General features: G+C 42.0%; 1 long non-coding RNA gene across 1 annotated transcript; it reads right to left on the bottom strand.

Moving 5' to 3' along the window:
- Positions 1-11,650: 11,650 nt before the first annotated feature.
- LOC139080048 (uncharacterized) lies at positions 11,651-12,637 on the bottom strand. Its single transcript, XR_011534176.1, has 2 exons — positions 12,428-12,637; positions 11,651-11,892 (listed from the first exon to the last, which is right to left on the bottom strand). It is a non-coding gene; the product is annotated as an uncharacterized lncRNA (long non-coding RNA).
- Positions 12,638-23,132: the final 10,495 nt, after the last annotated feature.

Raw genomic sequence — 23,132 nt, 5'->3', positions numbered from 1 at the left:
ATGTGAAAAGAAAATGTTATAGAAAATATGATGCAAAGAAGATATACTATATAGCCCTTCTGAAGAATGGCACCAAGGTCGGGTTTGGGAGACTTAGAAGATTGTCCAGGAAAACTGACGGTCCAGTGTGATGGTTACCATTATGTGCTAGCTTGGCTAGGCCAGTGTCCAGATACAAGACAAACCATTATTCTTGGTGTTTCTGTCAGGAATTTTGTCGATGTGATTAATATTTAAATCAGTAGACATTGAATAAAGCAGATTGCCCTCCAAGAAGTGGGTGGTCCTCACCCAATCAGTTGATGACTTGAATAGAACAAACACTGCCCTCTCTTGGGCTAGGAGGAATTCTGCTGCACACTGCCTTAAGGCTTCAACTGCAGCATTGACTCTTCCATTGGTCTCTGGCATGATGGCCCGTTCTGCATATTTTGGACGTGCCAGCCTCCATAATCATAATTCCTTAAAATAAATCTCCCTGTATATACACATCCTATTGGTTCTGTTTCTCTGGCAAATCTGACTGCTACATGTACTTTAGACAGATACCATTGATTTGTGTGGTCATCTGATTTTCTCCAGCAGTGCAGGTCTGGGTGACTAGTCTGACTCTCCACAAGGAAAATGTGCTTGGTGTGTGTCTGAGATGAAGCACCTGGTTATTATCAGGCACAGACTTTTTTTTGTAACAAAAATGGTTTCTTTTATTATGTCATAGTAGTCTTAAATCCCTGCCTTAAATAGAAATTGTGATTTTAGAGACTTTTCTTTCTGACAAATAGAGTGTTCTTTAAGTTTTTGTACAAAACTAAGTGTATGAGCAATTGTCTCGTCATTATGATGTATTGACTTTGTTCATTAGCATTATTAGACACATAGTATTTTCTGCCAGGATTTTATTAAAATTAGTATGGGTTTGTTACAAGGAGTAGACACAATGTCTTTGAAGAGATGGAGAGTTGAGACCAACGCTTTCATTGGACATTGGACTACTTTACCTTTTGGGGTCTAAAGGGGGACTGGTTTTTCACTGGTCACTGGGCATGACCACCTCTAATGACCAGCTTCTGGACTCCCCTCCTCTCTGGGGATTAACTGAGGACACTAATGCTGATCACTATATTCTGTCTTTGGTAAGTTCACAGGTTTTTCATTGTTTGTGACTCACTGAAGATTTGGTTCACTCTATCTTGTTGATACAGTTAGAAAAATAATTGATATCAGTCCTTAACACATCTGCTTAAAGTAAGAAAAGTATCCATATATATCAATGCCTTCCCACTTTTTAAATTTAAAGAACAAATGAACATAACCCATTGGATTCACCTTTCCTTGAGTCAACAACACAATTTGGTACACTTCATAGTCACTTCCTTCTTTAGAACATCATTATGGATGGATCGAATGTTAGAAATTAAAACTGTTGTAGTTAATTATGTTCATGTTGCTGTTTTTGTTATTGCTGTATGAGACTCAAATTGTGCAGCACTGGGATACAAAGTCCAGTTAACTTAAGGTAGACCATCAAAGACAGAATTCTCAATGTAAGTGACCACATAAAAAACTTAAGTGGAAAGGCAAAAACAAAAAAAATGAGATAGAAGAAAAATGCCAAAACTACAGTTTAATGCTGAGAGTTTATTTTGGAAAGAGAAATAAGAAAAGGTACAAATTATAAAAAAGAAACCCTTTTCCAAGTTATCAAATGGGATCCTTTGCTGCTGTGGATCTCAATCCACGAGGTCAGCGACGACAGCAGCGCCTATGTTGGAAGCCCTTGCCTTCACAATGCCCAGAGGGACTCTCACCAGAATTGCAGGTGAAGGCTCTGCAGTGGCAGGTGGGTGTTCCCTGAAGTTCTGTGGAAGGAAGGGGAGTGTCAGACACCACAGAAAGGAGGGAGGGAGGAGAGGCAGAGCCACCTCATAGAGATATACTAAAAGGGGACATGACTATGTATGGTCAACATTACCAGGCATGTTAGGGTGGAGAGAATTCACCCTTTTGTTGTAACTCACAAGAATCTTACTGGCTTTGTGTTGATCACGCGGGTTCATAATTTTTCTCTGATCCTCATCTATCATGTTCTTGCTTATTTCCTGCCCTTCGTAACAATCCACCTCTCAAACTCAGGGTTAGCTACTCCTCACCCCACCTCATCCACACACTCATTTTGAGCCTGGCCTCAATGTTCTGAAGCTCTTAAAGCAGCCTATTTAATCTCTGCAGCTGCAGCCAGTGGGTTGCACATGCCCATGTTGAGGACTCAAATCTTATTATGCTCAAAAGGTCTTAAAAACCACTGCCCTCATTTTCTAGTGATGTCCTGGCTAGTTTGTGGTACACTGGGACTGCAGACACCCCTACATAATGTGAGCTGGTTTCTCACCTGCAGCATATGGAGAAGAGGGTTCGTCCCCTGCAAAGGAGATGGTCATGTCCTGGACCTCGGCCCCAGGCTGGTCCTGGGCAGAAACATGGTCAGCTCTCTCTTCAAGGCTCTGAGCCTGGGCATGGAGGACAAAGAGGAGAAGGGAAGCAAGGAGAGCGAGGGTCCTCGTGGCTGTGGGTCACCTGGAGGTCAAGGTCTGGATGGGAGAGCAGGAGCCTGAGTGAGTGGAGAGCGCAGAGTCACCTGTATTTATGGGTCTGAGAGGAGGAGGCTGAGAGACAAACAGTGCAATGAGAGAACGGGGGCATTTGCCTGGGGATGGGGCCCAGGTCACTGTGCCCTCAAACCTCTCTGATGTTCCTCTGTTTCAGCAGCTTTCATCAAGCACGAGGCTGTGTGTTTAGTGTGTGCACTTGTTTCAAGTTGATAATGATGATAAGGAGCCTGCTATCTTCTCTGTTTCCCATATGCTTGATTGTTTACCTTTTAATGTTCACGAAAGACAAGAAACAGTGCTCTCATTCAAGTTGTTCAGTGAAGAAATGCCTCTTTTTTCCTCAAGATGGATCCTGCTCATCTCTGGAGGTCTAGACCCTGGGGCAAGACCTGGATCCCAGTGGGGTGGAGGGTTAATGGGTTACAGGATTCAGGGGCATCACTGTCCTAAGAAGGAGCCTTTTGGGGTTCTGGGTTGAGTAGGCTCCTGGATGTGGAGAAGACAATGACGAGCAGGCTCAGGGGAAATGGGCTCAGTGGGATTTCAGGTCACGTGTTGGTCAGGCTATAACCAAAGGACAGATTTATTTCAAGGAGCAGGTGTGATCTAAGCACATCACATAGAATGTACACCAGTTACACTTCTCCACCTTGAGAAATATAAAAAAAATATGATATCCCCACATTGCCCTGCTGAAATCTTTGAGTGTTTTTAGTTGACAATATTTTAATTCCTACACAAGAAACATAATTCATAAATTAGGGGGGTAATGAGTGAAAAATGCCATCTCTCCTCTCCCTGCTCCAGCCCTCAGCCTTCTCCAGGAAACCCCCAGTGTTAACACATTATTTGGTAGCTTGCTTTGCTCCCCTAATGCTCTAGCTTGAACACTTTTATATCAGCACATACAGAACACCATCATTATTTTTAATTTATTTTATATATACTAACTTTTTTTTATGCCATCATTCAACTATTTTCTTGTTGATAAAAAATTGTTAAATTGCTACAATTTGGTCGTTTCTAAACTTTTGCAGTTACAAGGAATGCTGCATTGAATATCTTTTTATATAACATCTTGCTGATAAGTGACTACAGCTTTTAGACAAATTTCTAGAAGGAGAAGCTGGGTTGAAGCACATGTCTTATACACTTACAGGTGTTACTCCATTGTCCTCCATGGAGGTTGTCCCAAGAGCACTCACAGAAATGCACCAGCCCGGATGTTCCCCGTCCACAATGGAGTGTGTTTTAGAAGCCCTAGGATTAGCCAGTTTCCATCATCCTTTCTTCCTCCCTAGGACCTTGTCAGCTATGTGCTTACTAAAAATAAGCCATGTCGCAGACTCTCTTGCAGATCAGAGTGGCCCCTAATGAGAGTTCTTACCAACAAAGTCTAAGCCTTAGAAAGGGCAGCTTTTTAAATAGTAAAATAAATTGTTCTTCTTGTTTCATCTCTGTTATTGTGGGATCGTTTTTTGTTTCCTCCCTCTCTCTGATTGGATGGCCAGAGCACTTGGAAGTGCAGAAGCTGTGTTTTGATCATGAAGAGGGCAGTTCCTCCAAATGGGTGCTGGAGCAGGTGCACGTGATGCTGGGGACTTGAGGACATAGTTGAGCCACCTCATCCCCTCCTGCACTGCCCACTTTCAGATTGTTGTTACTTGGGAAACATGCACTTTTTTCTTTCTAAAGCCACTGTTTGTTGCGTCCTGGTGTTTGTGGGTGAAAGCAGACAAGCACTGCAATGTAAACACAGCATCCATTTCCAATGCCTCTTTATCTCTGATCTTGCTCCCAAGTGACTTGTGCACCCGTGGGGCTATATCTACTTCCCGCTCCAAGAGACTCAGCATCATGCTACCCCACAGGAAGTGCTGAATCTTAAAATGGATCACTGACTTGAAGATGCGGACTTGTTTCTCTTTCTACTACCATGTATTGGAGACTTTGATGGGTTTATTTTGCTAGTCATTATACTGTCAGACAGCCCAATCTATGGACAGGTAGACAATACTTCCAACACCATGTTGTGAGAACAATTAAATCTTTTTACTAAACAATGATTTTACTTGTGAATTCTGGCTGATGATTTCTGGCAATAGCTTCTCTTTTGCAAGTGGAAGAGTATATAAAAAAAATGAGGTCCCAGGGATCACACATCAAATACCGTATGAGAAGATTTACGAAGACATATGCTAAGGAAAGGCCATAAAAGCTGGTCAAGATCATCAGCCAGCAGATATCTGATGACCGGCAGCCTTCAGGTTCTGGGCTCAGAAGACAAATAACCCCCAACAACTTAGATTAGTCAGCACTCTAGAATTCAGAAAGATAGAGTGCACAGAAAGTAAGTCTATGAGATTTGGTATCACACTGTTGCTTAATCTGTTGTATCTTTGAGTAAAATACTTAACTTCTCTAAGGTTCATTTTCCCATCTGCAAAAAAAAGGTTAAAAATAATGTCTAATTAATAAGGTTACTGTGGGAATTCTCAGAGTGGATGAAGAGTACTTCGTAATCAATAACTATTAGCTACAGTTAGTTCAGTAAATACTTTTGAGTATCCTGAGAACACTACCCAGCATAGAGTAGTTACTCAATAAATAGCACTTCTGTGAAGTCACACAAGGCTATCTTCATTCCACAATGCATGGAAAGAATATATTAGTACTCTCATTTTGCATAAGAAGATATTGAGACACATAGGATTTTAATGACGTATCAAAGGGTAAACAGCAAGCGCTTATTAGAGCTGCTTTGGAAACCCAGTTCTTCTGTTTACAAAGACCTCAAGCAGTTTGTGGCATTGGTGAGTTCTAATTGAAAAAAGGTCACAATACAAGAAGTGTTTAGACTTAGTGCATTACTTAGGTAAAATGACACCATGGTACAGTAAATGCTTCAAGTCCTGGAAGAAGGAACAGGGTGTAGAGAAGGAGAGAGGCAAGAGAACAATTTCCAATCTGGAGAATGGAGTGAAGCAAAGTGCCAACAATATTGAACATGGCAGCATGGAGACAGTGATGACTCAGAGAGGAGCTTGTGAGGATGGAGAAATGCAATGAGTTTGGACTAGATATAAGACTGACAAGCTTCTTGGAGACCTTGTAGACAAACCTCTTTATTTGAGGACAAGGACCTAAGGATGGAGGAGGGTAAGTAGAAATCGAGCTGTCACATGAACCCAGGACTTCTGAATCCAGCCAAATTTATACTCTTTCCTCTATTATCTCACAATATGTAAGTAGTTCAGAACTATGCTAGCGGCACCTTAAAATGGGAGTGCAGCAGAGTTGCAGGATAGGAGCCAGCAAGTATTTCTTTCAACATGGACTCTCTGTGATGAATATGATGTTTTGGGAAGATTTTTCTGTGGCATCTATAATGTGGGTTTTCATGACGCCATAGAGTGCTGGATGGATATTCTTCATGTCCTCTGTTACAATGAGTGATGATGACCTGGCTCACATAGTAGACCCCAGAAAAGTGCTGATGGGGAAGATGTGGCTCAGTGGGGACATCTCCTTTAACTTCCCTTAAGCCAGCAGGATTCTCAGTTTTTGTGGAGCTATTGGTGATTCTGTGATGTTTGTCCAAAGTCAAATAGGAAAATCATTTGCATTTGTTGTGGGTTAAAACAACGTAGGGAACTCTTATCCATGGGACAAAAACATCTTCCCTTCCATAGGATCCAGAAGAGTATATATCTCATACATATCTCTCAGGTCACCAAAACTTTTAAACCAATGTGGGAAGTGTTATTTTGCACAATTATCCTGTCTTGCTTCTGAACAATTCTTTTCCTTATCATTTTCTCTTCCAAATAGACTTCCCCTTCTCTCTCACTCCCTTGTCCACTTGAACACATGAAAACACATTCGTTTCTTTCATCACTAAAGAGTATTCGATTCTTTTTCATATCAGACAAGGTTTTCTATTCATGTCTGTACTCAGTGCAGGAAGCAGAAATATCTCCTTTTTTTTAAAGCTGAATCAATCTGAAACACCTCCTTAGACCACGGTTTTCTTTGCCTCCTATCACTGTCCTCCCTGATGATTAAGAGGAACAGAAACATCTGCTGGCTTCTGAGTCACCGTGGCAGAATCCTGCCTGCCTGTGGAGACCACATGAGAGGTCCTGAGACTAACGGAGGAGAGGGGCCCAGCTGAGCCTCATGGTTCAAACAGCCCACTGTTGGACTAGGCATGTGATTGATACCATCTTTGCTCCTCCAGCCGGACCAACAATTGACCCCAGTAGAAATGCAGAAGAATCTCCCAGTCAAGTCATACCCAATTTCTGACCCAGAAGATTGTAAGATGCAATGAAATGGCTGTTATTTCAGGTTGATAATTTGTGTGGCTGGTTTTTTGGTGCCTGGAAGTGAGGCGCTACTGGAAATAAAACCTCAAAGCTGTGGCATCACTGTAAGGACTGAGCAATGGACAGAAACCTCATCCAAAGACCTGATGGTAGAAGCTGGGAGAGGTTCGTGGAGATGTTAGTAAAAGCTTGAAAATAAAGCTGTTTCTCATCTTGAATCATTTGAGGCAAAATTTCATAAAAAAGTAGTGCCACAGGGCAAGATCAAAATGAAAGTATTCTCATCAGATATGACCTCAGGGTAGATCTCATAGCTGTGGCTGTAAGGATGTTTGTGGCAACCTTGGAAAATTAATGGGTTGGTGGAGAAGATGCCTTTCATCTAGACATATGGCTCCTATGAATCTTAATGGCTTTCCAGCACCTTAACCTTCAGCTCAGGAGGGAAGGGCCTGTCTTTGAAGAAGTACGGGGTGACTTTTGTCTAGTAAAGTGGATTATAACTTATACACAGGAAACTCGTTAAGTTGTTAAAGAAATTATAGAGATCTGAACTATAGGAGACAGAGCAGTAGAAAGGAAAAGAGGCTTTTGGATGCCCAATGTCCCACAGGTGGGACCCCATCTGAGGAAACAAAGCTGCTGCAAGCACAGAGCCCCTGCTTAGGGAAAAGGGAGAATGACTCAGAGGGGAAACTGGAGGCCGAAGGTGTGTTTTTAGATGCTGTGAGGTTTTAAGAGAATTTCAGCAACTTTAGAGAAACTGAGGAGAATGAAAATGGCAGATTTTGTTTGAGGGTTTGGGGCATGTGTTGGTCATGTACCCAGCCAAATTCCTTTTAATTTATGACAACATCTTGCTCAATTAACTTCTTACTCTATATTTCCAGATGACAAAACAGGACATGTCATTGTGTAAGTGTGATACAATTTTTGTTCTGCTTATCATATCTTCGGAGACAAGATCACCCTCATGTTAGTTACAGGCTTCAAGTGGGTCAGATGTAACCCCAGGACTTAGAGTAAGGTGTGTGATTGGGTTCTCTTCCAGGGGAGCACTCCCACACTGTGGGGGTGGAGATAGTGGGTTTTCCATGAGAAAGAAGGTATTGGGACCATCCGAATTAGGGTCTAACAGTGATTATGGTGTTAATACAAGGAATTGACTTCTTGAAAGTAAAGTTGAATTTAATGAAAGCAGAAAGAAAGATGGTTAGTTAGATAGATATATAGAACAGATACATAGACAGAGAATATATAGAGAGATAAATACATAGACACCCAGATAGACAGACAAATAATTGATAGATGGATAGATAGACAGGTAGAACTTCAGTATCATTTGTGCATTTATACCACTCTATGTCTGAGGTCTGCACCACTCTTTGAATTCTCCAAGTATTTAGAGCCAGTATTTTGTTGAAGAGAATTTTCCTCAGAAATCTGTTGCTGGCATTTACATTAGTCCCAACTGATACATGTATCAAACATCCAAAAAGCAGGAATAGAGGCTTATTGTGAAGATTTGGGATTAGGGAAAGAACTGAGGGACAGACCCAGAAGATACTGACTGTTGCCTCCAGGCCTTCAATCTGGATCTTGGGCTTTTTGATTCTTGGTTGGAGAAACTGAGGGACAACAGTGCCTGTGATGACAAGTACTGTGATGACAGTGCCGGCCCTGGAGCGGAGCTCTTGAGATGGCGGGTTTCTCTCTCAATATCAGGACAGTCTTGCCTGGCCTCGAGGAAAAGAGAGCATCAACCACAGGCCCCGGGAGGATTGGAGAAGTTCAATTTTGAGCTGGAGTAGACACATCAATAGGTCAGATTAGAGCCACAGCAATGCTCATTTCATCAGACCACATGAGTTTCAAATGGACCATGCCTGCCAGCGAGGACCCGAGCCCTCACAGCCTTATCTATCTGAGCTCCATGCTGACACTTGTTCTTGCTGCTACCACATCCATACACATGCATATACTTGCCCATTTTGCCCTTTACTCTACATCCAGATATCTCCTGAAATAGACTAATTTTTGGTGTAGGAGTCAGTAAACTACGGCCCATGGGCCAAGCAGGCTCTGACCGTTTCTGTAAAGTTCTGTTAGAGGACAGCCAGGCTAGACCATTTCATATTGTCCATGGCTCCTCTCTGCTCTCAAGGACTTTTCTACATGTCATGAAGTCAAAGCCCATGGAAAAAGAAGATGCTTTATAGACTATCAAGGCAAACTCTTTTGGTTTTCAGATAAAGAAATAAGGAACCAAGAGGGTCATAACTGGTTGTATCAATCTAGTTACCAGAACAGTCTCCTGGTTCCTCCTTGTAATAGTGATGCTTACATCTCTAACCTGAAGCCTCTTGAGCTGAGCTTTTATCTTCCACAAAGAGACAGCAATAACTTGATGGTCTGCCAAGTCCGTCCTGGGCTGCAGTCTCATAAGTTGTCTCTGTAATTGGCAGCAACAGGGTCTGGAGGACCAAGAGCAGGACAGCTGTGAGGACAGCAAGGATCATCATGGCTGTGAGGGCCTGGAGATGAGGACCTCCAAAAGCACCGAGGAGGCTGGGATGACCTTGGGGGCAGATCCATCCTTGTCTTTATGTATGTCTCTTAGGAGATGGGCCAATCAAATATCAATCACTTGTAGACATTCTCAGCACACAGTCTGTCATTCCCTGGCTCAGAGGCAGAGTGGAGTGGGTGAGGCATGTGAAATCCTCTTGCTCTTTCCACACGATACTTTGATGTCTGTCTGATCTGGGGACTCCTGAGAATGGATGGCATTCTCAGGGTGCCCTTGAGTGGGAAGAAGAAATAGCCAATATATTGATTTAAGGTCCCAGTGCACCCGTGTGAGCTGTGCTGTGAGGCAGTGGTTCCTCCTTGGTTGTTTGTTCAGCTTGAGCTGATTGGTACTTTACTTGGTTCCAGATCTGGCTTCATTTTACTTAAAGTAAGGCAGTGTCATCATCCTGACAACTCTCGGTGAGGCACGAGTATCTTCACCCAAGGACCCAACTTCAAAGGGAAGCCTGACATTGTCAGTAGAAAGAGGGGCCTCTGTCTTAAGGCCACATATTTTCTTTTGCTTCCTTTTTGTCTACTAGTTTTGGAGGAGGTGACCTGATGTACCACCTAGGCCTACATCAGGATAGCAAGAGCAGAAAGAGTTCCTATTCTGGAGAAGCAAGGAGTGAACTCAGCTTCTGCTGTCTCGTGGTGGGAAGAGAGCTCTGATCTCATAGATCAGGGAAGAAGAAGCAGGACCAGCCTGCAGTGGGTTGGTCAATTTTCTGTTATAGGAAGGGCTTTTGTGCACAGAGAAAAATCTTACTCTTCTCTGCATTGAGTTTAATGTTCGATCACTGCATTTGAAAACCTGTTCTGGAGTATAAATATTGATGCCAGTGTGACCATTTAAATGATCTGAACTGTTCTACATTGAGCTGATACATTTATTATACCTGATTCTTCTCCAACACTTCCAACACCTTCAACAATGCATAAACATACGCAAGAGCAAGGATCACAAACTTGGTCATCTATTCCACCAAAACTGTTAGAAAAGTGCTGTTCTCATGGATTTCACCTTGTTTCTCCTTTGGTCTGACATTTCTACTACCTAGGATTTTTGTAATCTTCTCAGACACAAGAGGAGGCTCAATGAGGATGCAGATCCTGGTGTCAAACAGCTGACTCTTCCCATGGAAAGGCACTTGCTTGTCTCCACATTGATTCATACCTGAGCTTCTGGTTTTAACAGGCCAAGACTTTGTTGTGTAATAAAGATGTTTTATTTTATCATTTCATGGTACTCTTAAATCCCTGCCTTTTATAAAAAATTTGAGTTTAGAGACTTGCCTTTCTGCTACATAAAGTGTTCTTTAAGTTTTTGCATGACAGTAAGTGTATGAGAAATTGTCTTGTCATTCTGATGTATTGACTTAGTTCATTAGACTACTGTAAACATAGTAATTATTGCTAGAATTTTATTAAAATTAATATTGGCTTATTATAATTAGGAGACTCATTATCTTTGAAGAGTTGTAGAGTTGAGACCAATTCCCTCATTGGACTTTGGCCTATAGAAATTTTGATGTCCAAAGCAGGACCAGTATCTCACTGGTCACTGGACATGACCACCTCGACGGACCAGACTCTGGACTCCATTTCTATGTGGGCTTTAGTTGAGACCACTGATGTTGGTTAATATTTTCTGGTTATAGTAGCATTATTACTTTTTACTGATTTGCAGCTCATGAAGCACTTTTTCACTCTCTGTTTTTGATATGGTTAGGAAAAAATATATCTATACATAACATACTTGGTTAAAATAAGGAAAATATTCATAGATATCAATGACTGTTCACCTCTTAAATTTAAGAAACAAGTAAATAAAACCTATTGGATCCACTTTTCCGTGAGTGACAACACCTTCCGGCACTCTTCAATGTCACTTCCCACTTTTGAGTATCATTATGAATGGATCAAATTTATAGATATAAACTTGTTGTAATGAATCATTATTTTCACTTTTGCTGTTTTTGTTATTGCAATATCCTGTTCCAGTTGTGCAGTAGTGTGATGGAAAGAGCAGTAAACTTAAGGAAGACCATTTTGGACAGAATTCTCTACACAAGTGAATCATAGAAATATGCCATATGAAAAGGCAAAGGAAAGAAGAAGAAAAATGCCAAGCACACTAAGTTTAATGCTTAAAGTTTATTTTGGAGAAAGAAATATGAAAAGGTAGAAGGTACAAAGAGTAAACCCCTTTCCAGGTTATCAAGCGGAGTCACGCATTGCTCTGAGTCTCAATCCACAAGCTCAGCGACGACAGCAGAGCCTGTATGTGGAGCCTTTTTGGTCTATACACTTCCCAGAGTGGCGCTCACCCCATCTGCAGATCCAGGCACGTCTGCAGGTGCAGGAGGCTGTTCCTATAAGGGCTACAGAAGGAAGAGGAGGATCAGCAAAGGGGAAGGAAGAAGGGAGGTAAGGTAGAGCCAGCCTCATGGAGATATACTAAGAGGCGATGTGTGTACTTACAATAGATAATACCAGTCATGTTCGTGTGGAAAGAATTCACCTTTTTGATAATAATTCACATGGAGTCTTACTGGCTTTGTTGGTAACAGAGGATCACAGTTTTTTTCTGATCCTAGTCTATTATGTTCGTGCTTATTTCGTGTCCTCCACAACCACCCACCTCTCAACTCAGGGTTACCTACTCCTCACCCCACCTCCTCCACACACCCAGTTTGAGCCTGGCCTCCACATACTGAGGCCCTTGTAACAGCCTTTTAGTCTCTGCTGATGAGGCTGTTGTGTTGCACATGCCCAAGTTGGACTCAAACCCTTTGGTGCTCAAAGAGCCCTTGAAGAGCCTCTCAATCCAAAAATCTCCAAGTTCTAATGATTTCCTGGCTAGTTTGTGGTACATTGGGACTGCAGACCCCCATAGTAAGCTATCTGATGTCTCACATTTTGAAGCCTCTCGAGCAGAGCGTTCATCCCCTGCAAAGGAGATGGTTATGTCCTGGGCCTCGGCCCCAGGCTGGTCCTAGGCAGGAACCTGGTCGGCTGTCTCTTCAAGACTCTGAGTCTGGACCTGGAGGGCCAAGAGGAGAAGTGCAGCGAGGAGGGAAGGGTCCTCATGGCTGTGAGTCACGTAGAGGTCGGGGTCTGGATGGGAGAGCAGGAGTCTGAATGAGTGGGGAGCACAAAGCCACCTGTATTTATAGGTCTTAGAAGAGGAGGCTCAGAGACACACAGCGCAGTGAGAGAAGGGGGGCATTTGCCTGGGGATGGGGCCCAGGCCGCTGTGCCCTCAAGTCTCTCTGATGTTCCTCTGTTTAGATAGCTTTCGTCAAACAAAAGGCTGGGTTTAGTGTTTTCCCTTGTTTAAAGTTTATGATGATGATTTCAAGCCTGATCTATTTTCTGTTTTCCATCTGCTTGATTATTTACCTTTTAGGGCTCAGAAAAGACTAGAAACAATGCTCTCATTTAAGAAGTTCAGGGAACAAATGCCTCTTCTTTTCTAAAGATGGATCCTGCTCATCTCTGGAGGTCTAGACCCTGGGACCAGTCATGGAACCCAGTGGATTAGAGGATTAATGGATTACAGGATATACGGGCGTTACTCCCTTAAGAAGTTGTGTTTTGAGTTTCCAGGGTGAGTAGGCTCCTGGATGTGGTGAGGACAATGACTTAGCAGGCTCAGGGGAAATGACCTCAGTGGGATTCCAGGGGAAGTATTGGTCAGACTAGAGCCAAAGGTCAGATTTATTTCAAGAAGTCAGTGTGATCTAAACACATCACATAGAATGCACACCAGTTACACCTCTCAATTTTGAGAAATATCAAAAACACTGATGTCCCCTATAGCACCTTCCTGAAATATTTCAACTTTTTCATTTAAAATATTTTAATTCCTGCACAAGAAACAAAATCAAAAGGTAGAGGAGTAATGAGTGACAAACACTGTCACTCCTCTCCCTGTCCCAGCCCTCAGCCTTTCTCCAGGAAACCCCCACTGTTAAGACATTATTCTATAGTTTGCTTTACCCAGCTAATGCTTTAGCTTGAACACTTTTATATGAACACATACAGAACTCTATCATGATTATTAATAGCTTTATACTATCTCATTCTTTTTATATGCCATTGTTCAACTCTTTTCTTATTGATGAAATTTGATTATTTCTAAACTTTTGCAGTTACAAGCAACACTGCATTGAGTATCTTTTTATGTACATTATCTTGCTCACAAGTAGCTATATATTTTAGATAAATTTCTAGAAGTAGAATTGCCGTGTTAAAGACCATGTCTTATACATTTACAGTTACTCTATCCTCCATGGAGGTTGTCCCAACAGCACTCAGAGTAATTCACCAGCCTGAATGGTCCCCTCTCACAATGGAGTGTGTTGTAGATGCCCTGGGATTAGCCAATTTCCATCATCCTTTCTTCCTGCCTAGGATCTAGGCAGCAATGTGCTCGCTAAAAATAAGTGATGTCCTAGTCTCTCTTGCAGCCCAGATTGGCCAATTACAGATTTGTGACCAATGAAATGTTATCCCTATGAATGGAACCCTTTTTAAATAATGATATAAATGTTTCTTATTGCTTAACCTCCATGTTATGCAACTGTTTCATACTTCCCCCTTCTCTCTGCTTGGATGACAGTAGCACTTGGACTTGCAGCAGGTGTGTCTTGACCCCAAAGAGGACACTTACTTGATGTGGATGCTGGAGCAGGTGCACAGGAGGTGCTGGGTCCTTGAGGTCATAGTTGAACCACCTTCTCCCCTCCCGGACTGCCCACATACAGATTTTTGTGACTTGGGGAAAACAAGCTTTTTTCTTTGTAAAACCCCTGTTTATTGGGTTTCCTGGTGTTTGTGGTTGAAAGCAAGCTGATCCACAGACAGTGAGCCTTTCTGGTCTTTCCCAATCTGATAGGTAAGAATTGAGATCTCAGTGTCTTCTTGGTTTGCGTTTCTCTCGGGAATCAGGGTCCACGTGTTTTCATGTCTTGGAAGTATTTGTCTTTATTTTCTCTGGAATGTCCTTTCTTCTTTGCCTGTATTGGGAAATGGAATTATTGGCCTATTTATTTGTGTTGATTTATAGGATAGCCTTGTAAATTCAAGAATTAGCTGTGTGGTATAAGTACTGGAAATTGTTTCTGATTTGTCATTTTTGACAAATGTGAGCTTGTCATTTTCACTTTTTCTCTTTTTTGCTGTGCAGAAACTTTGGATTTTTATGTCGTAAAAAATTCTTTCCCACTTAAATTTGTAAAACTCAGTCTTCCATGTGTTAGTGCTTTTTTGGAATGGAAATGACTCCTCATTTCTGGTGCTAGGAGTCAGAGTATCCATCCGACTTGCTGAGCCCTCTTAGGGGAGCCCTACGTTCCCATGGGGGTGATCAGGATCCTTATCATTTTGATGTAAGAATGGTACATATAGACACCCAGAAGTAGAGAGGACAGGTGGACAGGGGTGGGGCTGCTAGATCAGAGGAACATCTACATAACTTTAGAAAACGAGGGAGGCTTTCTATTCTTTCTTCTCCTCTGTCCATCTGTGCTGCAGTATTCCCCAAAGCATAGCCATATATACAAGCGTTGCAATTTAAACACAGCATCCATTTCCAATGGCCCATTATGTCTGCCCTTGTATCCAACCAACTTGTGCACCTATGGGGCTAATTCTCCTTCCTCCTATTAGAAACTCTGCATCCTCCTAACCCAGAGGAGTAGCTGAATCTCATATGGATCACTTGCAGGGGGTGAGGTCTTGTCTCGCCTTCCAGTACCATGCATCCTGGAGACTTTGATGCGTTGGTTCTGCCGGTCATTATATTATTGGACAACCCAGTCTATAGACAGATCAAGAGTACTCCCAGCACCTTGTCCTGAGAACAGTGAAATCTTTATTTCACAATTATTGCAAATGTGAATTCTGGCTGACGATGTTTGATAGTATGCTTTCCTTAGCCATCAAAGGGTGAGAAAAACTCAGGTCCCAAGGTCTTCACATCAGATTTCAAAGGAGAGGGTTTACAGAGTCATATACTAAGGTGAGGCTATAAAAGCTGATCAAGTCCATCAGCCAGCAAACATATGGTGACCAGCAGCCTTCAGGTTCTGGATCCAGAAGACAAATAACCCTCCAAAACTTACATTTGATGATGTGTATAGAAACTAACTTTCTGAGATTTAACATCACATTGTTTCCTAATCTCTCATGACTTTGAATGAAATAACTTCTCTAAAATTCGTTTTCCCGTCTGCAAAACATAGATAAATAAATGGTTAAATATAACATCTACTTAATAGGGTTATTTGGGGAAATAATTATGAGAGTGGAGGAAGAATACTTAGTAATCAAAAAATATTAGCTAATGTTAGTTCAGTAAATGCTATTCTGTATCCCAAGAATGCTACCTGGCATAAAGTAGTTACTCAATGAACAGCACTTCTGTGAAGAGACACCAGGCTGTCTTCATCCCACTACATGGAAAGAATAAACCATATTTTCACTTTGCGTAAGAAGCTATTGAGACCTATAGGATTTCAATGATGTATCCAAGGGTAAACAGCAAGCACTTACTAGAGCTGGTTTGGAAACCCAGGTCTCCTGTTTACAAAGCCTTCAAGCAGTTTGTGACATTGGTGATTTCTCTATTGATAGGAGGTCACAATATAAGAAGTGTCCCAAGTTGTGCATTACTTTGGTAAAATGAAGCTGGGGTACGATAAAGCCTTTAAGTCCTGGAAGAAGGAACAGGGTTTGGGCAAGGAGAGAGGGGAGAGATTCATTTCTGTGTCTGAAGAATGGAGTGAAGAAGGAAAGTGCCGACAACATTCAATATGGCAGCATGGAGGTGGTGATAACTGGGAAAGGACCTTGTGAGGATGGAGAAAAGCAAAGAGTTTGGATTGGATATTAGACTGGGAAGTTTCTTGGAGACCTTGTAGACAAACCTCCTTAACTGAGGATAAGGACCGAAGGATGGGAGAGGGTAAGTAGAAATCGCACTGTCACATGAACCCAGGACTTCTGAATCCAGCCAAGTTTGTGCTTCTTTCTCCATTGTCTCACACTCCATAAGGAATTCAGAGCTACACTACAGATACCTTAAAATAGGAGTGTATCAGAGTTGGGCGATAGGAGCTAGTATGCATTTCTTTCCCTCAAGCACTTTCTGTGTTCAATATGATGTTTTGGGAAGATTTTTCTGGACCGTCCACAGTGTGGGTTTTCTTGACACCCCAGAGTACTCAATGGACATTTTTCATGTTTGCTGTGACCATGAGTGTTGATGACCTGGCTCAGGTAGTAGACCCCAAAGGCAGTGCTGGTGGAGAAGATGTGGCTCAGCATGGACATCTTCTATCATGTCCCCTGATGCTAGAAGAATTCTCAGCTTTTATTTTTGCAGCTACTGATGACTCTCTCTGACACTCATCAAAGGTGAAAAGAGAAAATCCTTTTAATCTGTTTTAGATCAAACCAAAGCATGAGGCCCTTAGCTATTGGACAAAAATATGTTCCCTTTCATAGGATCTAGAAGAATCTATGTCTCATACAGGTCATCAGAACTTGTAAACAAATGTGGAAAGTGAGATTGCACACACCTACCCTGTCTTCTTTCTTCAAAATTTCTTTTCTTATCATTTTTGTCTTCCAAATTGCCTTTCCCTTGTCTCTTATCCTCCTTCTCCTTTGAAATACATGAACATATATTCATTTCTGTACAGGTGTTTTCTCTTCCTGTCATTACTCAGTCGGTAGGTGAAATGCCTACCTTTCATAAGACCCAATGAGGTCCAAAGAACCTCCCACATCAGAGTTTTCTTTGCCTCCCACCACTGTCGTTTCTGATGATTAAAGGACCAGAAACTTCTGCTGGCTTCCGAGTCACCATGGCAGAATTCTGCCTGCCTTTGGAGACCACCTGAGAGATCCTTAGACTAATGGATGAGAGGGACCCAGCTGGGCCTTATGGTTCAAAGAGCTCACCATAGGGCCAGGCATGTGAATGGCACTACTTTTGTCCCTCCAGCTCAGCCATCAAATGACCCCAGTAGACGTGAAGAAGAATCTTTCAGTCAAGGCCTGCCCAATTCCTGACCCACAACACTGTAAGATGCAATGAAATGGCTACTGTTTAAGGCTGATAATTTCTGGGGCAATTTGTTCAGTGCCTGGAAGTGGGATGTTGCCATAACAAACCTCGAAGCGGAGGCATTGTTGTTGGCACTCAGCAGTGGGTAGAAGTCCCACCAAGGGACCTAGTGGTGGAAACTTAGAAGAGTTCATGGAGATGTTAGTTAAACCTTGAAAATGAAACTATTTCTCATCTTGAATCTTTTAAGACAAAATTTCACAAAATAAAAAGTGACCATAGGGCAAACATAAAATTGAAGTTATTCCTATTTAACTATGGTTTCAGGGTTGATCTCAAGTCCATGCCTGTAAGAACATTGTAGCAACCTTGAAAAAGTTTTAACTGCCAAGAGGAGATTTTTTTCATCTAGAAATAAGGCTTCTGGGGCTGGCCCCACGGCCTAGTGGTTAAGTTCGCGTGCTCCGCTGCAGGCGGCCCAGTGTTTCGTTGGTTCAAATCCTGGGCGCGGACATGGCACTGCTCATCAAACCACGCTGAGGCAGCGTCCCACGTGCCACAACTAGAAGGACCCACAACAAAGAATATACAACTATGTACTGGGGAGCCTTTGGGAGAAAAAGGAAAAAAAATAAAATCTTAAAAAAAAAAGAGAGAGATAAGGCTTCTATGAATTTTAATGGCTTCCTAGCACCCTAATGTTCAGCTCAGAAGTGAAGGGTCTGTCTCTGAAAGAAGTGTGGGCTGGCTTTTTTCTAATAGGGTTGATTATAACTTATACACAGGAAGCCCATCAAGCTTTTAAAGAACTTATACAGAATTGGACTGAAAGAGATACAACAATACAAAATGAGAAGAACCTTTTAGCCGTTAAGTTCCCACAGGCAGAACCCTATCTAAGTAAAGAAATCAGCTGTAAACACAGGTCATTTTTGTGTGTGTATGTATGAGAAAGATTGGCCCTGAGTTAACATCTGTTGCCAATCTTCCTCCATTTTATTTTCTCTCCCCAAAGCTCCAATAAATAGTTGTATATCCTGGTTGTAAGCTCTTCTAGTTCTTCTATGTGGGACGCCGCCACAGCATGGCTTGGTGAGCAGCCTGTAGGTCCACACTCAGGATCCTAATTGGCAAACCCTGGTTCCCCAAATTGGAGCATAGGAACTCAACTACTATGCTACTGAGCCTGCCCCAGCACAGGCCACTTTTTATAGAAAATGATAAACAGCTAAGAGGGGAAAACTGGAGGCCAAAGATGTGGTTTCCAGATGAGGTGAGGTTTTAAGAAATTTCCACAACTTTAGAGAACCTGAGGAGGATGAAAGTGGCAGTGCCTTACTCAATTGTCTTCTGACTCTGTATTTCCAGATGACAATACAGGATCTCTCATTGCATAATAGTCATATCTCCCCATTGCCTGAAGGGTAAAATACATCTCTTGCCCGTCTTGGTGGCATTACCTGATGCTCTGTTGGCTGAAGACTTGGTGTTAATTTAATAGCTGGGAGTCTAAGGAGACATTCATTTTATTTCTTATTGTAAGTTTTACCCAGGGCAATTGAGAATGGGGTACTCTCCCCCAAAACCTTGAAATCCTACTCCATGGAGTTTCTTTAGACCCCCTGAACAGTGCTCTAAGAGAAACGAGAATCTTAACCTTAAGGGGAAACTGGTCACTGAAGGGATCTGTCTAGAATCCTAGAGGTGTTTATGTTTCAGCTCCTCTGAGTGAAGCAGCATAGCCCTTCATGGACCCCTTCATTGTAGCTGATGAGTATATAGAGGCATATTAGGAGCAGGAGAGATTATCCAAAATAATATGACACTTTCAAAGTAAGCACATTCATACCTTAGAATGGCAAAAATCCAGAACATCGACAACACCAAATGCAGGCAAGGATGTGGAGCACCAGAAACTCCCATTTATTGTTCATGGGAATGCAGAATGGTTCAGCCACTTTGGAAGACAGGTTGGTGGTCTCTTAGAAAACTAACCATTCAGCAATCACGATCTTTGGCATGTACCCAAAAGATTTGAAAATTTATGTACACAAAAACCTTCACAAGAGACTGGGTGGATGGGGAGCCCAGAGTCATCCTGTATTTATGGAAGAAAGATTGGAGGAAAGAAGGTGTTGCCCTGAATGTGTGACTAGGTGAGGGTGGGGTGACCTGAGATCCTGCTGTTGCGCCCAGAGTCATTTTGATGTTCTTTTGATCTGGCTGCCCCTCCCTCATCATGCATCTGTTTGCATTGTGTCCCTGTTTGCTTTCATATGTCATGATTGATGTCCAACAGGAACACGATAACCTTGCCTATTTCTTATCTGCCTGAATATTTACCAGGGAAAGTGTGTGCATGTGTGTTGTAGGACATCTCAGACATCTAGAGATGCCAGTACAAACTTCTAAAGAAGTGTCTAACGAAGGGAAATAATCAGATCTATATGGGATTTCGCACTTGCCACATACGGTTATGATTTCATTTTCATACTTCTGAGGGAATAGAACTTGAATGTAGAATTCTATGCTGAAGTAATATATAATACTAATTATATGGACACATGCTCTGTTTTTGAATGTTCCAGACTCAGGAAACTGTTAAGCATGAATCCCTTTGGAACAATATTGTGCAAGGACACAAACCAATAAAATACAAAAAGATCCAAACAGGAAGACATGAGAGTAAAGAAACAGAGTTAAAAAAAAAAGAAAAGACTCAGTAAAACTTATTTATAATCTGTTTTAATTAATTTTCCATGAATGGCTGATAAGACTGTATATCTTAAGGCTCTTCAGAAAAGAGTATTAAACAAAGGAAAATAATTACCATTTGGAAAAACAATTCCCAAGACATTCAACAAGACTTGGGAATTGATCAAGTACAAAGAGAAGGTGGGGATAATGGATGATGATCAACTCAATATTCACAGGGAAATACTCATTTAAGTATCTGTTTAAAAGATGTAATATTTGCCACTGGAAGAATATACCAACAAAATAATTCAAAAAAACAGACACAATGGAAGGAAGGAAGAAAAGAAGAAGACAACTTATTCTTCTTAAGTAAGAAAAGAAGTCAAGAATCAGAACTAATAAAAAATGCCAGCGATAAGTCAGGAAGGCCATTAGCGTGGCCTGCTTCTTGTGTCTATTCTTTCCCCACTCGCTGAAGGAGAGCCCTTGAGGGGAGGGACCCCATCTGCCTCGGGCCTTTGTGCCCTGTGTGTGTATCTGGGAAGCTACCATTCAGCCCCTCAGTTTCTTCGACTTCATTGGGCTGTCGTGAGGATAAAATGATAAAGCCATGCAAAGTGCTTAGAGCAATGCCTGGCACATGGTCAAAACCTCATAAATGTTCTTATTGTCATTTTATGATTTTATCATCATCACACGATCATATCAAATGATACATCCTAGGCACTTAGGATAGTGCTTGGCATAAAGTAAATGATAAAAACATATCTGAACATCCATGTGAATTAACAAATGAACTGGATGACCTTGGACTGAATTTCCCACATGGATGACTGCAGCTTCCACTGTGCAGTCTTCTTTCTGCCTGGGGGCCGAGTAGAATGGCCTCTCTATTCTCCCTGCCTTCCTGTCCCTCATGGAACATTCCTGAGCTTGACATATGGAGTTCAACTATTGCCTCCCAATCTGCCTCTCTCAGGTTTTCTCTCTGAATCTGTAGTGATGACTGTGGGGCAATTTGGGAAAATTGTTTTGTTTTAAACTTAAAACTTCTTTCCAGTTTTAACTTTTCTGTACGGATTCTGTCATGCACTTGATCACCCTGAATCCTCATTTACTGGAGAAAATTTTATCTTCAGCCTCTCTTTGTCTTCATCTTTCTCCAGCCCCAAAATTACTTGCATGATTGGAAAATCTGGAAAGAGAATGGATAGTTTAAAAAGTACCATCCAGTCTCTGGAGCAGTAGGCAGAGCTGGGCATTGCCTGTGACCCAGAACATGCCTGGGATGCCAATTGTCCTCTCGGGACCAGGACCCCTCATCGAGCTCACTACTCAGCCTAGAACACAGTGTTACCCTGCCAACAATCATCTTTCTCCTAGGCTTTCTTCTGGAAGCAGTATTTCTAGAAAATTCTACTGACATTATTGGAAGTTATTGCAAATTTTTACTGTGATCGTAAATAATACTTTAGAACCAAATAACTTTCCTTTTCCTTTTTTTTTCTTACTGTATCAAGTCACCATTGACTATGGTCCTTTGACTTCAAACCGCCTGCCATTTACAATGAAGCCTGAGGAAACGCTTTTCTTGTCTTGACTTTGAGTCCGATCCAGCCTCTCCTATCTTCAGGGCAAGGACAAACACCGTGCACACATCTGTAACATGGAAACCTGTGGAGAGAGGGCATGAATTCCCCTGACCTATGAGTTCAGAATTTAACATGGAATGAACTTGACCATGCTGTAAAGAATGGTGCAGGGAAATGAGCCTGAAAGAAGATATCCAACTTATTAAGGCATCAACACATCTGGTTTTGGAGAAAGGTTTTGTGTCCCAGGCTATACCAGAGAGCAGATGATGCTGAGAGGTCCCGGTTACTGCTGGTGACAGCCAGGCAGATGGGGAGCAGGGAGGGCAATATGGGCCTTTGTCAACACAAATAGCCGGTGTTGAAGGGGAGCCACAGGATCAGAGAGTGATCAAAGGTCTGGCCGTCAAAGCCCTAGCCCAGCAGCACACAGACGTCGCATGTTAGGGTAGAGCCTTCTCCGTGGCTCATAACCCTCTGCTCCTGCTCCCCTCAGACTTGTATCCACACAGGGCTGGATGCCTCTCACCCTCCAGGGAAGCCCAGGCTCCTGTCTCCCTCCTGGGTGCTCTCCCCCCTCAGGAGGCTCCCAGCCACAAGGACCCCTGCCTGTTGGCTTCCTGTGTCTGCTTCATCTTCAGTCCGTTTCTCCCTCCACTCATCTGAGACACATTTCATATGTACCCACATTAGATTTAGCAATCGTAATCCAGAAATTGATAAAATGTAAATACAATTTACTTAGAAAAACTCCTACGGATGGACTACTTGAATCTTTTTTTTTCAATTGAAAAATCTTTGAAAATGCTGCCAGAATAGGCATAGCTAACCAAAATGAGTTTGAAAATTTAAGGTATCCTAAATATACTTTAGATCCTTTCTTTTATTTTTCCTTCTATTTTTTCTTGTTACAAAATCAATTCATGTTTAACACAGGAAAGAAATCCAAAAATATAGATTAAAAGACAACACTCAGACCCAACTGTAACCCAGCCCGTCTGAGAACTACTGTTTCCTGTAGAGTCATTGGCACCTGTTTGACATCTATTTATTATATTTAAATAAAAGTGATATCATGCTATGTGTAGTTTATTGACAAATGGTGATTTATCTGCTGCATTTTCTATTATTAGATATGTGGTTTGTATGCTTTTTAAAAATTTGCTGTTTTGACAGCTGGCCCAGGAAAGACTGACTGATAAAGAATGAGACATCAAAGAGCAAAAGGCAGAGGAAAATAGCAAAACACCTCAAG

The sequence above is a fragment of the Equus przewalskii genome, chromosome 28 (assembly GCF_037783145.1).
Source record: "Equus przewalskii isolate Varuska chromosome 28, EquPr2, whole genome shotgun sequence".
NCBI classification, from domain to species: Eukaryota; Metazoa; Chordata; class Mammalia; order Perissodactyla; family Equidae; genus Equus; species Equus przewalskii.
Note: the sequence above shows the minus strand (reverse complement) of the source record. Positions and strands in the feature narration are given on the sequence as shown.